Source organism: Xyrauchen texanus, chromosome 3, assembly GCF_025860055.1.
Source record: "Xyrauchen texanus isolate HMW12.3.18 chromosome 3, RBS_HiC_50CHRs, whole genome shotgun sequence".
Taxonomy (NCBI): Eukaryota; Metazoa; Chordata; class Actinopteri; order Cypriniformes; family Catostomidae; genus Xyrauchen; species Xyrauchen texanus.
In genome coordinates this window covers 20,915,624-20,932,415 of record NC_068278.1, presented here as the reverse complement: position 1 = coordinate 20,932,415, position 16,792 = coordinate 20,915,624, and the positions used below count along the sequence as shown (strand labels likewise).

At 37.5% G+C, this 16,792-nt stretch overlaps 1 pseudogene; it reads left to right on the top strand.

The window, feature by feature from the left end:
• The window catches only part of LOC127624399 (uncharacterized), a 113,801-nt pseudogene that overhangs the window by 61,251 nt on the left and 35,758 nt on the right, over positions 1 to 16,792 (top strand).

Below are 16,792 nucleotides of genomic sequence, written 5' to 3'. Positions count from 1 at the left end.
TATTCTTCATGTCTGTTTGGGTCGGCTTTGCATTATTGCAAGTAAAACAGCACGTGTGCAGAGAAAATCATCGGCATCAAGAATGGAGTGGCGATCAATAAATAAACAAATGCCAGAATGCTCAATGAGGTAAAAAAGAAGCCTAGAGTGACAGCTGAAGACTTGAAGGAATCATTAACATCTCTGTTCATGAGTCTACTATCCAGAAAACATTAAACAGGAATTTGTGTCCATGGCAGGATGCCACAAAGTTAACCGCTACTTTCCCACAAAAACATTGCTGCATGCCTGAAATTTGCCAAAGACCACCTTGACACTCTACAATGCTACTGGGAAAATGTTTTGTGAACTGATTAAACTTAGATTGACTTGTTTGGGAAGAACACCAACATGAATACATCATTCCAACGGTGAAGTACGGTGAAGGGAATGATTTTTGGGCTGCTTTGCTGCTTCAGGGCCTGGTCTGCTTGCCATCATCGAGGTTAAAATTATTTCCCAACTTTAGCAAGATATCCTACAGGAAAATGTCAGGATGGCTGTGTGACAGCTGAAGCTCATAGAAGTTGGGTGATATTCAAGAGTGGTGATGTAGAATTCTGTGCTGAATTCAAATAGTCTCTGCTTCTCGTGCATCGTTTCTCACCGATTCTCGCAAAGCTGCACATTTAAGAGCTTGGCCTTTAAGAGCTTTGCACCCATGCTGCTCTATCCATCGAGCCGTATCCATCTACAGAGCCATACAGGTGCAATAGCCGAGGTTGTACCTCTGTCTGTGTATTTGACGCTGCTACACCAGATACTTCACATGTGTCGCTAGACTTCAAAATCAGATTAACTAAGGTACAAATGCAAACCAACCTGTATAATTGAGAACCAACTGATATACTCCAAGTCTAGATAAACATTTTAATGCCAAGAGGAACTTGACGATAGATTTGATTATTATGACTGATAAATGCCCCTCATTTGTAACCTAACAAACCTCTCTATTAATTTGCCCTCAGCGCCCCCAGGCATCCTTTGAACGCCCCTGTTGAGAACCCCTGCCAACTCAAAAGAAGTTCTGTAGAGTGACCTTGAGGATCATTCACACCAGACATCATAAGAATATGCCTGAGCTGAAGTAGTTCTGTAAGGAAGAATGGTCCAAAATTACTTCTGAACATTGTGCAGGTCTAATCCGCAGCTACCGTAAGTGTTTGGTTGAGGTTATTGCTGTAAAAAAGGTCGACCATATATTAAATCCAAAGGTTCACTTACTTTTTCCATAGCACTGTTAAAGTTTATTGGTATGTGTTCAATAAAGACATAAGAAATTATAATTGTTTGTGTTTTGTTAACTTAAGCACATTGTGTTTGTCTATATTTGTGACTTTAATGAAGATGAGATCACATTTTATGACCAATTAATGCAGATAACTAGCTTATTCCAAAGGGTTCACATACTTTTCCTTGCCATTGTATTGCATTGTAAAGTTGCTTGTTGTATGCCTTTCATGTGAGTATGGCTGTATTTTTAACTCACCAGGAAATGGCTAAAATAATTGAAGCAAGTTTCTAAAAGACATTTACAATCTTCACCTATATGATTGGGGTGTGCTACTTTAAATTGATGATCCAGTCAGGAGGGGCATGTTTGTCAGGTGAAGACAGGTGCACAGTGAACGTACTTTGTTTGTAAAACATAGATGCTTTAGGCCTTTAAGAAATGTCACTAAGGCTTTGTTCACACAGGTAGAAAAAGGTAGCTTTTTATTTATGATTTTTTTTGCCATATCTGACTCAAAAAAGATTTTGCAATCCGAACAGGACAAAAACACATAAAATCAGGTTTTCAGTTTTCAACATAAAGGATTAAAGAGTGCTTTCACAATTTGTTTGATTGCATCGACCTTACATGAGTTTTTTTCATCATCCAAATATGAGTGGTAAAAATAATGATTTTGACCTAAGTGTATTTAAACTTCAACTTTACAGTTGAAGTCGGAAGTTTACATACATTTAGGTTTTTTTTTTTTACCACTCAGATTTAATATTAGCAAACTATAGTTTTGGCAAGTTGTTTAGGACATCTACTTTGTGCATGACATGAGTAATTTTTCCAACAATTGTTTACAGACAGATTGTTTTACTTTTAATTGACTATATTACAATTCCAGTGGGTCAAAATTTTGCAGCTTGGAAAATTCCAGAAAATTATGTCAAGTCTTTAGACAATTAGCCACATTTTATGACCAATTAATGCAGAAAACCAGCTAATTCCAAAGGGTTCCAATACTTTTTCTTGCCATTGTATTGCTTTGTAAAGTTGCTTGTTGTTTCTGGGAAGTGGATAGTCACTCCAGAGTTTGTTCTGGACCGTGTGCAACAGATGGCATGGCTGCTAGAGGCTTCATACGAGTTAAACTTGACAGCTTAGACAGCTGGGATACCCAACCCGCTCACAACATGCAGGGAGAGGTTAACTAACGGCACACTCTCTGGACTTTGACGTCATATGAAATCTGTGGAGTGGTAAAAATTATTTGTTTTAATGACTTTGACCGACTTTTTTTACAACTCCACAGATTTAATATTATCAAACTATAGTTTTCGCAAGTCGTTTAGGACATCTACTTTGTGCATGACACAAGTACTTTTTCCAACAATTGTTTACAGACAGATTGTTTTACTTTTAATTGACTATATCACAATTCCAGTGGGTCAGAATTTTACATACACTAAGTTAACTGTGCTTTTAAGCAGCTTGGAAAATTCCAGAAAATTATGCCAAGCCTTTATACAACTAGCCAATTAGCTTCTGATAGGAGGTGTACTGAATTGGAGGTGTACCTGTGGATGTATTTTAAGGCCTACCTTCAAACTCAGTGTCTCTTTGCCTGAAATCATGGGTAAATCAAAAGAAATCAGCCAACACCACAGAAAAAAATGGTGGACCTCAACAAGTCTGGTTCATCCTTGGGAGCAATTTCAAAATGCTGGAAGTTACCACGTTCATCTGTACAAACAACCATCACACCTCTCAGGAAGGAGGCGCATTCTGTCTCCTAGAGATGAACATAGTTTGGTGCAAAAAGTAAATAATCCCAGAACAACAGCAAAGGACCTTATGAAGATGCTGGAGGAAACAGGTAGACAAGTATCTATATCCACAGTAAAACGAGTCCTAAATAGACCTAACCTAAAAGGCTGCTCAGCAAGGAAGAAGCCACTGCTCCAAAACTGGCATAAAAAAGCCAGACTAAATTTTTCAAGTGCACATGGGGACAAAGGAGAAATGTCCTCTGGTTTGATGAAACTGTTTGGCCATAATGACCATCATCATGTTTGGAACACCATCCCAACCATGAAGAATGGGGGTGATAGCATCATATTATGGGGTCATGAGGAAGCCAAATTATGTGGATATATTGAAGCAATAGTCTCAAGACATCAGCCAGGAAGTTAAAACTCGTTTGCAAATGTTTTTTCCCAATGTCCCCAAGCATACCTCCAAAGTTGTGGAAAAATGGCTTAAGGACTTAAACAGCCATGGTATTTGAGTGGCCATCACAAAGCCAATTCTCAATCCGATAGAAATTTGTGGGCAGAACTGAAAAAACGTGTGTGAGCAAGGAGGCCTACAAACTTGACTCAGTTACACCAGTTCTGTCTGGATGAATGGGCCAGAATTCCAGCAACTTATTGTGAGAAGCTTTTGAAGGTTACCCAAAATGTTTGACCCAAGTTAAACAATTTAAAGGCAATGATACTGTAAATAGATTAATGGAAAGGAGGAGGCGAGAACTGGCTTGACATTTAAAATAATCGTTTAATGAAAAACTAAACAAAAAGACAAACACACAAAGGTGTCAGACAGCTGCCCGTAAATCTCTCTCTCTGTCCCACTGCAGTCTCTAGTCAGCCTTTATCCCTCTCTGAGGCTTGATTAGCCTGATTAGGGGCTGAGTGTTTAGCATCACGACCCGGCCCCACCCTCCGCCCTGTCACAGATACCAAATACTAACAAAGTGCATGTAAACTTATGACCCACTGGGAATGTGATGAAAGAAATATAAGCTGAAATATATAATTCTCTCTACTATTATTCTGACATTTCACATTCTTAAAATATAGTTATCCTAACTGACCTAAGTTGAATTGCTGAATTGGGGTACAGTCATGAGTGAAAAGAGTGAATAAGGCTGGGCTGAGGATTAGGGTGGAGGAGGTGTGATTACCAGTTATAATGTGTTGTGGATGTGTTGTGGTCTGTTGGTGGGAAAGTCCATAATCCATAAGCAGAGTGAAGAGGCTTGGCCCAGGTTGCCCAGTTTCTGTATGAGTGTGCAGGATAATGGTGTTGAAGGCAGAACTGAAATCAATGAATATCATCCTAACATAGGTGTTTGGCTGTTCCAAATGAGTCAAGGCTGTGTGAAGAGCAATCGAGACAGCATCATCAGTAGATCTGTTTGCTTGGTAAGCAAACTGTTTGATGTCTAGATCCTTGGGGATGATGGGCTTGATGTGCAATAGTATGAGTCTTTCAAAGCACTTCATAATGACAGGGGTTAAAGCAACTGGGCGGTAGTCGTTGAGGCATTCCACTGCAGATATTTTGGGCACAGGGATGATGGTGGTGGTCTTAAGACAGGTGGGGACACTGGTGAGTTGAAGTGAAAGGTTGAAAATGCTAGTTTTGTCTGAAAACCGCTAGCTGGTCAGCACATACCCACAGTGGGCGGCCTGAGACCCTGTCAAGTCAAGACCCTGTCCTGCTGCTTTGTTGATGTTTTGACTAAAACACAGGGCAAAAGACTTGGTGAATTTATGCAAATTTGCATCATTACTATGAAAACGAATTTGGATGTGATAGAAAAACTGCAGTCTAAACAGAAGAGAAATCAAATGTGTCCATGGTGCATGCTCAAATTTGAGTCGTACCAGGTTTGTTGTCAGTGACACTAAATGAAGACTTGGAGTATAGCACACTTGTTGTGTAAAATAAAATACTTTTATTGTTTACTTTTATTTTGGAACTTAACCCCAGAAAATGTTATGCTTTTGTTGAATAGAAAAAGAGCATCATGAACATTATGAAAAACATTTAATTTTGTTTTCCAGAGAAGAAAGAAAGGGTTATTTATTTGCTAACTCTTTTATAACTCTTTGAAAATTAAACTTATTAGAATATTTTGCAGTTTAAAGATCAGCAAATCTTATGTTTACAGATAAACGGCACTTTTGATTTGCACAGCTTCTATTTTGTCTTCAAATTCAAACTTTGGAAATACAGACGTTTTTTTTTATTTTGTTTGCTCAGAGTTAAATTGGTCCAAAGAGTTCTGTAAATCACACCCCGGCTTTTACAGTCACCAACGAGTCCATGGATGTCACTGATAACTTTTCACATAAAAAATTGGAGGAAAACTTTAATTAATACATTAATAATGGAGGTATAATATATTTTTATTCTCTTCTTTCTCTTTTTGCTTTGGTACTTTACTGTACATATCATTTTGAAACATGATTATGGCTTGCAGATTAATTTTAAGCACAAAAGTTGTCACAGCTATCATTGTAATTGCTTTAAAATATAACCCTACTTGACATTTCGGTTCAGCAATGAAAGAAGATGCTTTTGACAGTCCCACAGTTTTATAACTACTACACACCCAGCCTGCCAGTTCAGGTATTCAAATCTGTATCAAACTTATGAACAATCCAAGCAGCCATACGCAGGTATGGCTGTTAAAGTGCAAAAATGAGAATTTGACTCATCAAGAGGATCAGGTCATTCAATTTACTATATGTCACATAAAGGGGTAATAATTGAAGGGTTCAGCACAGCTAGGTCATCTGATTTAAGCAAATCAGTTTGATCGGTACACTCATGAGTGTCATAACCATTAAAGAAACAGTCCCTTCACTGGATTCCCAAGTGGAAATGTCAAAAGTCACTGTCTGAAGCTGCCTTTTTAAACCCTCATATGACACTGGCCCTCAGAACGCATTATCATCAGACAAATAATTTTGATCATTCTATAAAGTGTGTGTCATTTTTATCCTTTGTATCTATATGTATAATCTATTACTTTAAAAATGAAATGATAAAAATATCTTTACTTTTTCTAAACACGTCAACAAAATATCTTTTATTTTTTGTGTTTTTTTCTCCTTCATTTACTTTTATGAAGATTCCTCAAGATCAATAAATAACAATGAAAAGCTTTGTCTGAATTACATCATTATCTTTGAAAACTGTACTTTAAAAATCACCTTGTCAATCCGGAAAAGGTGCCGTTTCATCTATTTTTTTTTTTTTTCTGTATATCTTTCTCTTTATCTCTTTTACAGAAATTCCAGTAATAGACTGTAATGATGTGCAGAGATGGTGCCGTATACCCTCAAGCTCTGGAGGAGATCCCGGGATCCCTGCAGCCTGGGGTGCTCCCCCTGGCCCCACTCCTTCACCAGCTGATGCAGCACACCCTGCATGTGTGTACAGTAATAGCATGCCTTAATCCCACAGGCCCTAATTAACCAATGTTACTCAACACCATTCAGCCGATGGTATATTGTAGTATTTTCTTTATCTGTAAGAATGTTTTAAAGACTAAAGGCCTATTCACATAGAGCACACAATTTTTTCCATGACAAGATGTTAAGGGGGGTGGGGGGGTTAATGCATTCTTCTGGGTTTCCACATCCTATCAGGCCATTTTGCAATTTCCAGGTGTGAAAAATTCATGAAAAAGTAATAATAAATGTTTAATGTTTACACGTTTTTATAGTTATGCTCTGCTCTAGAATGTTTAATTGGCTACATATTCCTCGTTGTGTATGTAGTCTCAATAAATTGTTTTTAAATATCCTGTGACACTTTAACCCTTGAAGCTCAGATGGGGCCCATTGAGAAAATAATAATGATCAAAATTGTATTAATAATTACAATCTTGACCAACACAAAATAGGCATAATTTTAAAGCTAATAAGCTGTACTTCACAATGCATGTAGGTATTATGACCAAAACTGAACAAGTGCTTTGAAATTTACAAACAAATTAGAAGTGTTCCATAACATGTAAACAGGTGTTGTTTATATGCCACGTTTTTACTTATAACTTCACGAAAAATAAACATTCCATTACTTAGAGGAAGGGACTCCCAATAAAATGAACACATTATGTGCAATCTGGCTACTAACACATCAGCTTTCCTGTTCTGCATCATGGAACGCTAAACCAATTGTATTAGGATTCAGATCGCTGCATCCAGAGGTGGAAATCATCCAGATATGGGCAGAGAGGATTGTACACTCAAATTACATATGCCACCAACAGATAGTGCCAAGTACATGACACAGACTCAGTGATGGCTTAAATGACACACAATGGAACTTTTCCACTATCAGACCAGTGCAAGCCAGGGCTATCTTGCTTTCCCACCATCAAGCCAATGGCCCCACAGCATTGCCCTTAAACCTGCCCTCAACAAACCACCCTGGTGCTAAAATCACACGCCCACTTCACAAGCAATAGGGAAGCTCAAGCTGAGGTATCATGTTATCCAATTATATAGAATATCAAGTTTATATTGTTTGTAAACATTGGATAGCTATCAAGATAAGTTAGCCTTGATAACTCACTGACTATAACAGCGGGACGATGTACCAGCACATTGTCCATGATCTCGAACCATGGAAAGTACTTTCTTTGGGCACCGCTTTGTTCATTGTGCATTTTAACGGATTTGTACTAAATACATTTTGACCATATATAATATATAATTTGATCCTTTTATTAAAAAAAGCACAAAATCTGGGTTCCAGTGAGGCACTTGCAATGGAAGTCAATGGGGCCAATCCATAAACGTTAAAACACTTACTGTTTCAAAAGTATAGCCACAAGACATAAACAATATGTAAGTTAACATGATTTTAGTGTGATAAAATCACTATAAAGCAGTCAATGGAAAGGAGGAGGTGAGAACCGGCTTGACAATATAAATAATAGTTTTAATGATAAACTTAACAGACAAACACACACATGACGGACATGTCCGTAAACTAACTCTCTCTCCCGCACAACCCTCCGCAGTCAGCCTTTATCCCTCTCGGAGGCTTGATTAGCCTGATAAGAGACCGGGTGTGTATGATCACTACCCGGCCCTGCCCTCCGCTCTGCCACAATCACTTACTAGACTTTACTGTGTAAAGTTATGTCCATTTTTACAACTTTGTTACAATGATGTATTATGTCAACAAACCCTAAAACGACTGTTAAAAGGATGATTTAAACAATTTTACAGCTCAATTAATACATTTGTTTAAACACAATAATTAATTTAAGTGATTTACAAAATTATGATCTTCACATTTCTGCCTAAATTTCTTTTGTTGTAATCAACATTAGGCCACAAATATTGTCAAATGCTTAGCTTGTATTGAACTCTGAATATTCCTTTAAGTCATCAAAACCATGAAATAACATAAATAAGTCTGATTCATCCATTGTTTATTTATTTATTTTGATTGTTTGTGTGGCGTTTTTTTTTTTGTAAAGAAAGGCACATTTCCATTTGTCTTTTTAAACATAAACCTTTAGATCAAAAGGGTTTTAAGAAACATTTGACTGGCAATGTATGCTTTTGGATTTGGGCCTTGCAAGCTAAGTTTACTGTGTTTGTGTATAGGAGTGGAGGCTGGGAATGCTGGTCACTCTTCAGGAGACTCTGTGTGTAGTGCTGGAGTACTGGGCTCAGGAACACAATCCACTCAACAACAGTCTGGTGTAGAAAGGCTTTACAGACCTGGCAGAACACATCACCATACTGTGCCAAGGTAACCCACAGTGCAATGGGAAAACAGTGTAGAACTAAACACCTAAATATGGGAAATACTAGTTGCAGTTTTGTCTTGTTGTGCATCCAGTATACTTTAAAATCCTGTCTGTTTTATTGCAATGGCTGAACGAATATGATTAAATGTGCTAGTTTGGAATTTCTGTGCCAGTCATTTTATAGTGTTAATAGACTCTATTAACTCTATTGACTCTACTAAATTACATTGTTTTGTACTAACAGTACAATGTTTTACAAAGCAGATATTCCACCATGTCTTTTCAGTGTGAATTTACATAAAAAATAAAGTAGCTTTATGTAGCTTGATGTCTCCTCCCACAGACCTCAACTCTGACGTGCCTAAGGAAGTGATTCCAGCCCTCCTCTACCCAAGACTTCCGATGTTCAATTTTGTCGCCATATACAGAAACATCTGCTGCAGCAGGGGCCTGATCACCAGCTCACAACTGCTTTCCCTGCTCAAGATAGTGGGTCCATAGTTATTATTATTGTTATTCCATAGTTAAATGTATAGTTCACTCAAAAAAAATTTTTTTTTTTTTGTTAAAAACAAACGTAGAATTTTTGGAAGAATATTTATGTATCTCTTTCCAAACAATCACATTTCATTATGACCAGGTCTGTCAAAGTCCATAAAGTAGAATCCTCCCCTTCATAAATAATGTGCCTAGTCTGAGCATTGGTCCACAAACAAGGACCAATGCCATTTTTGCCGTCGATTACATTGACACCATTTCTTATTCTGGACGCAAATGTAAGCTAAATGCAAGGGAACGATTATCAGTGAATAATGCAAAAAGTCGTATGGCTTCAGAAAATGTTGAAATGGACCAGGAGTTTAGTATGGACTAATTTTATGGTGTTTTGCAGTGTCCTTTTTGTCATTGTATGGAAAGAGCTGTGAAAAGAATCTACTACAGTCCATAATATATATATATATATATATATATATATATATATATATATATATATATATATATATATATATATATATATATATATATATATAGCATAGATTTAGAATGAAATGAGGGTGGGTAAACAATGACAATTGAAATCTTTATCTGAGCTATTGCTTTAAAAACATAATTAGAAAGACAGAATCCCAGAAGTATATCCCAGAAGTCTGTATTAGTCTCCCTATACAATACAATGAATGGAAATTTCAGGCAGAGACTGTCTACTCGCAGGTCTCACCTTACCTCAAAGCTCTAGGGCAGCTGTGTGATCGCGAGCCTCTCCAAACCCTGAAGCTCCAGAATGACAAAACTGAGATGAATCAACTTTCCACCAGCAATGGCGCCCATGTGCTAGAATCAGAGTGAGTTTCACCTCTACCACACATGTAACCCCTCATGCTGCTGTCCTCCATACTGATTCTATAGACCATAAAAGCGAGAACATTCTTTTCATGAATTACTCTTTTATATTTGTGTAACTAAACTTGAAAGAAAAACCATAAAATCGGTGATGAATAGAGCTGGTGCCTGTGTTTACTTTTGTAAAAATGTTCCCCCTGTAGAAGCACAAGAATTAATAGATGTAATTTTGTACATCTTTGCACCATCAGAGAACATTTTAAGATAACTACTCTCCTTTACAATACTATAAGATCCCCTTTATGTCTGCTTCCATACGTTTATGACAGAGGGAGAGAGTGGTAGATGCCTTTAATTGGACAATTTTCCACCATTATTGAGCATTAGAGTGGTTTAAGATGGCTATTGGAGAGGGAGTCTGGATGCTGTCATTCTCTGTTGGGGCAGCCTGTGATGTCAGCACTGGACTGGTGGAGACATGGGCGATTTTGGAGCTGTGTGCTTATCTGCCTTTCTTCAGCTGTGGTATTATATTTAGACAGACCATTCCAGCATTTAAATCACAGTTTATTCATATGATTTGAAGAAGAATAGCCAGTTACTTTTCTGTAATCTGTAACAATAATGTTATAACACAGATATTGGGGACTCACATAGATAGCAGTGCTCTGATTGAGTTGTATTATTCAGACAAACAGGATATTTTGTTTTAAGTGCAAACAATGCTTGTTTAGCACATATACTCCCACATTTTGAGCCGTGCTTATGTGGGGCATAAAAGATTTCATCAAATTAATAGCATGAAGAGCTGATTTAATAAAAAGATTATTTGCAAATAATCACATATCTTTATTTTTTGAGAAAGTCCCCCAAAATAAGATAATGCAAAAACAATGCATTGTGGCAGACGATTGAAGCATTGAACAGACATTCCAAAAAGCGGGTTTAGAAGTCAATATATTGATTGGTCTTTTTCATCATAATTTAACATAAGCCTATCGCAGGCTAACAGTTAACAACATTAACAATAGTCCCATTTGTCTGAGGTAGACTAAGGGGCCGTTCACACAGAGGCATTCTTGCATTCCATTTGCGGTATTTTTTGTGTTACTTTTTAAAAATTAACTTGCTAAATTTACATAAAATATTTGGCCCATTTCACAATCCCATTCTCTCTTCTTCTCCCATCATTTCTTGTTCTCTTACTATTATCCCTGTCAATAAATGTGACAAAAAGCAAGAGTAAATTTGTATGTTACACAAATTCTACCTAGACTAAGCCATGATTTTGTGCATCTTGTTGGAAATGATGTAGAAAGTGACTGAGACACTTGTCACTGAATATTTTAGGGAGGCATTGGTCACACATTGATGTTTGCTCCTTACTAATAGGGAACTAAATGAGTGTGTCTGCAAGCATGTGGGTGTTTGAACTGCGGTGGTGTGTGAGATTGTGCCTTAGTTCTAAACAATCCAATTACTAGAGAACAAGACACACTCTTCCTATGGAAACACAAGTCTCTATTGCACTGACAGCACTGTCCTTTAGGCCACTCAGAGCAGGGGGATCACCTGATATTTTTCCAAGTCTAGCTATAAGCACTACTAAATAATCACTGCTATATGTTATGCTTATTTTGCTAGATGTAGAGCTCTCTGGTGTGAACTTACTGTGATGAGCACTTATTGCAAACAGGGTCGTGAGCAAATTTTTTGTGATCATTTTTGCCTACGCTTACCCAAAGCAACATGCAGTAGCCTACCTTGAGTACAGGGATTGTCCAACTTGAGCAACCCCAGGTCAAGTGCTTTGCTCAATTCATGGATTGCCATTTGTTTGGTTCGAACCTACAACCTTTTAGTGACTAGTTCAGATCTTTAACTATATTGGCCTACCTAGGGGTGGGTTATATGAGCAGAATCTTATATCATGATGTAAGTTATTTTATATCTTGCTAACGATATATATATCACAATATAGATACATTTCTCAAAAAAACTTAAATTAAATTACCATATTGCATAAACATATTTGAATAATCAAGTCAGTCAATACAATTCTTTATAAATGAAAACTACTTCCTCTAATATACTGGCGATTTCTCTTGCTATGGAACTACACAAAGCTAGTCGAAGTAAAAAAAATAAATGCATACACAAATACACAAAATACACACAGTTTTAAATCATCCTTACCATATTGCTCAATTTCACATAATGCCATATTTTAGTCTGATGTTGTTGACAAGTATTATCAGCTTTCCTCAAGAAACTCAACATCTTCTCAAAGCAATGCAACAAAGAAAATAATACATAAGCAACAAAAAATATAATATAAACAAACACTTCATTAGACTATTAATGATTTAAGTCATATATAGAGAATATATGAATATCTGAAGGCAAACATGGGCGGTTTGTTTCCTAATATCCAGCATAATGTTTGACTTCCTCCATAGTGCTTTAATTTAAAAATCTCAGCAGAATTTAAATGGGTCACCTAAGTTTTGTGGTTTGTGCCGCGGTATCGAGAGAAACCGGATTGAGTAGCACAAGAGATGTGACAAACAGTCGCGTGCGACAATCATGTGTAAAAAACTGCACGCGTCAGATGAGAAGCATATTTAGAACGTGAGATAAATGTCATTGAATTTGCTTTGGAGGATGAATGTCATTTAAATTGAGTCTCCTCCTCATCTTCTTGTTCATAACAGAATGTGTGTTGCGTATGTGTAACGTGAATAGAATTCACTGTGGCAATTTTGAGTAACCGTGATAGAGACGATAATCCAAAATGTATCAAATTGTTGTCAAATTCGCCCACATTATACTACCTTCAGTGTGCTGCACTGTGGAATGCATCAAAACTTTGCAAAACTCAGGTTTGGAGAGATAAAAGAATTCAGTAAGTTCAGCTAGCATTCAGGCTGCTGATAGTTGCTACAGGCAATGCACTTACATGCCAGTCCCTCTACTCTGCTCCATGATAGCATAAAGATGTAGTGCCAGTGATATAATGATGTTTGTAGTGTAACGTGGGCTGTATTTAGCACACAGTTCAGCTTGTGAAATTTTCCCTTGGTTCTCTAAATTTTGCAGGTTTTTAAAGTGCCCCAGTCCTCTGGCTCTGGAGATGAGAAACAGAATGAATAAATTCTTAATCCAGCCATATTTATGAGCAGTTTCATGGTGTGCTGCAATTTGCATACATGACAGTTCCTATCTGTTCTCCCAGTGTTGCTACAGTGAACTCTGTGAACTCTATTGTCCTTCCAAATACACATGGCATGATGTCTCAATCTCTCTGTTAAATGTTGTACTGTGTGTTCTTTTCAGAGGCGTGGAAGACTCGACAGATTCAGGCAGAGAGATTCTCCCGAGAGGTTACCACAGAGTCAGTGCTGCAGGTAAGTGCCGTTTTCATTTAACGCACTGTAGAGTTGCAGTTCACTCACTTATTATCACTCCAAAAACTCTAGTTGATATCACCAGTGGCAGTCGTCAGTAATGTTCTTTTAGATTTTGTCTTAATTTTTTATCATTTTAAGATATTTCAATTAAATTCTGATGTTAAAGAAGAAGAAAAAAGTTAAATGTGCTGATAAAGTATTTTTATACTAATCAAAATATTACAAAATTAAAGTAACATCATCTGACAACATTCACTTTCCTCAAGGCCCCCAATTTGCAAATATAAAAAAAAAGAGAAAAAGGAAAATCAACTAAATGACTTCAAATTAAATGTTTTGTGCGTGCCAAGTCCCCAACTAAACTCTGAAGACGCTATTTTATTTTATAGAGAATAAAGGCTTTTGTTACATACACACATATATACATATATATACATATATATATATATATATATATATATATATATATATATATATATATATATGATATGTGTGTGTGTGTGTGTGTGTGTGTGTGTGTGTGTGTGTGTGAGGTAATGCCATAATTAACAATGCTTCTCTGTGATTTTAATTCCATGCGAATCGGTCATGTCAGTGATTCAGACATTTTAAGGACTGAGCATTCCCGCCCCAGTATATATTACAGCATCTTTTACCTACAATAAAACACAAGTGAAAATAACCCCTTGTGAATTGACATGTTGGTTAAAAAGCCAGTGAATCTGCATTGTCCTGCCTGTGAGCCCTTTACTATCATCGTTTTTCAAGTTCTCCAAGTGCAGGGGTGCCCACACTTTTTTGCATGATGATCTACTTTTAAATGGCCAACTCAATAAGATCTACCAACTAAAAAAAAAAAACACAGTTTCATTTTTTTAAAATGCTTGTTGGTACTACTGTATGTATCCCTACATGGAATTAATCTTGTAATTAATTAAAATATATATATATATATGTAATAATGTTCAATGTTGATATCATTCAGTTTTAACACTAAACCCAAAACACCTACAGCACAATAGATTACAATAGCCAGGGCATTTACCTTATTCTGATGATTTGCACTGAATGGAATCAGACAGTAGCTGCTGGTATCTAGTCTCAAACACTGCTAGCTTCGCAATTTCGCACTCTGTTCTCAGAAGCCCTTGGAAGGCCCGAAACTAGTTGTCATGGCAACTGAATAAACAAAAATCTTGCATGGTCAAAATGTACTCGTCAAGTGCAAGTCAGATAGAAACTAAAAGAAGGAAAGACATTATATACATATTTATTTATTTTTATTAAAATTTAACAAAAGCACATTTAAAATCGGATGAGATTGTATTCGGAGGTCTAATCTGGTGAAAATTTGAGCCTCACACAATTCTTCCAGGGCAAAAGGAACTAATGGCAGTGGTATCTATATTTATACTGTCACTGAATTGACAGTACAAATAAGTCACAACAAATAAGAATCCTGCTGCAGCAGGGGAAGTGGAAGGGTGTATGAAGCCTGAAGAGAACGCTACCTTGACATAATTTTCCATAGTCTGGGTCTCAGGAAGTGATAGTAAGTATACCTTGCTTTTAGGAGGAGCTGCATTGGGCAGGAATTTTATGGTGCAATCCCAAGGATGGTGAGGGGGAAGTTGGGTTGCCTTGGTTTTGTTGAAGACGTCAGCAAATTCTGCATATTTCTCTGGGATCCTGGTTTGAACTTGAACATCGGGGCTTTCTATGCTGGTGGATAGACATGGCTGAGTGATTTCAGACTGAAAGCAGTTTTGTTGACAATAACTTGACCACTTGAGGAGTTCAACTTGTGCCCAGTATATGTTGAGATAATGTATAGTTAACCATGGGTGATCCAGGATGATTTGGTTTGTTGGGGAGTATATTATACAAAATGACAATTTTTCAGTGTGGAATAGACCAATTTGTGTAGTCAGAGGTATGATTTGATGTGTGATGCCTGTTCCTATGGGTTCATTGTCAATGGCTGTTATTTTGATGGATGGTGTGCATGGTAAAGTAGGTATACCGAGTTCTGTGAGGAGTTCATGATGGATCAGATTTACAGCTTCTCCGGAATCCACTAATGCTGAAACAATTGTTAAAATCAATTGTTAGTGGTAGTTTGAAGTTCTGCCTACATGGAGAAATCCCTCACTCACCTCATTGCTGGAGGTCTTGGTTTTATTGGGACATGCAGCACATTGATGACCTGATTGTCCACTGTAAAAACACTTTTGCACCAACGTCAGTGGCGTTCCTCTGATGACAACCTGGTATATCCTATTCGCATGCATTCTGGTAGTTCTAGATTTGAATGACTGACTGGGGCAATTGGTGGTGAAGAGGCTTGAGAAATCTTTGCCTGGGGATTATTTAGAATAAAATGATGGATCTTGACAGCCAAGTTGATAAATTCAGATGGAGTGGGAGTTTCATCTCTGCATAAAAGTTCCACTTGTAAACTGTGGTTAAGCCCCTCACAGAAGACAGATTTCAAAGCAATATCATTCCACCCTATTTGAGTGGCCATTGTAAAGCGTATTCAACAGCTGATTTTTTTCCCTGCATAAGTGTAACAGTTGTACAGAAAACTCCTGTCCCCCCACTGGATATTCAAACCTCTTTTATCAGTTTCGATAAATAATGGAACTAAATCTGTTCCTGATTGTTTGTGTCACAGACAGCCGATGCCCAATTGTAACATTTACCTTGTCTCGTTTTGCCCTTACCTCTTCTTTGCCCATTTTGTCCCTTTTCGTCTTCCGTAAGTTTTACTTTTGTCCCTTGTTTAGCTCCACAGTCCCCACAGTCATGTTCTCTGTTATTAGTTTCACCTGCACCCGCCCCCTCTGGCTCTCGCGCTCGCTCACAATCACCAGAGTATTAGTTTCACCCGCACTCATTCCAATCACTAGATTAGTCTCACCTGCACTGTTCGTTTTCCCCTATATACGCTGCCCTTTCGCTTCACTCTGGTTGGTTATTGTTTAGTTACCCCTTCGCTTTGCCAGCTCTAGTATTTCGCTAGCTTCCCCTGTTTGTACTACTCGCTGGTTTCGTCTCTGTGTATACTGATTTCCCGGCTTCGACCTAACGCTCCCCTTGACTACGCTTCATTGGATTTGCCCCTTTGTTGTATACTGATTTCCCAGCTTCGACCTTACGCTCCCCTTGACCACGCTTCTCTGGATTCGCCCTTTGTACTTTTGTCTGCTTTGT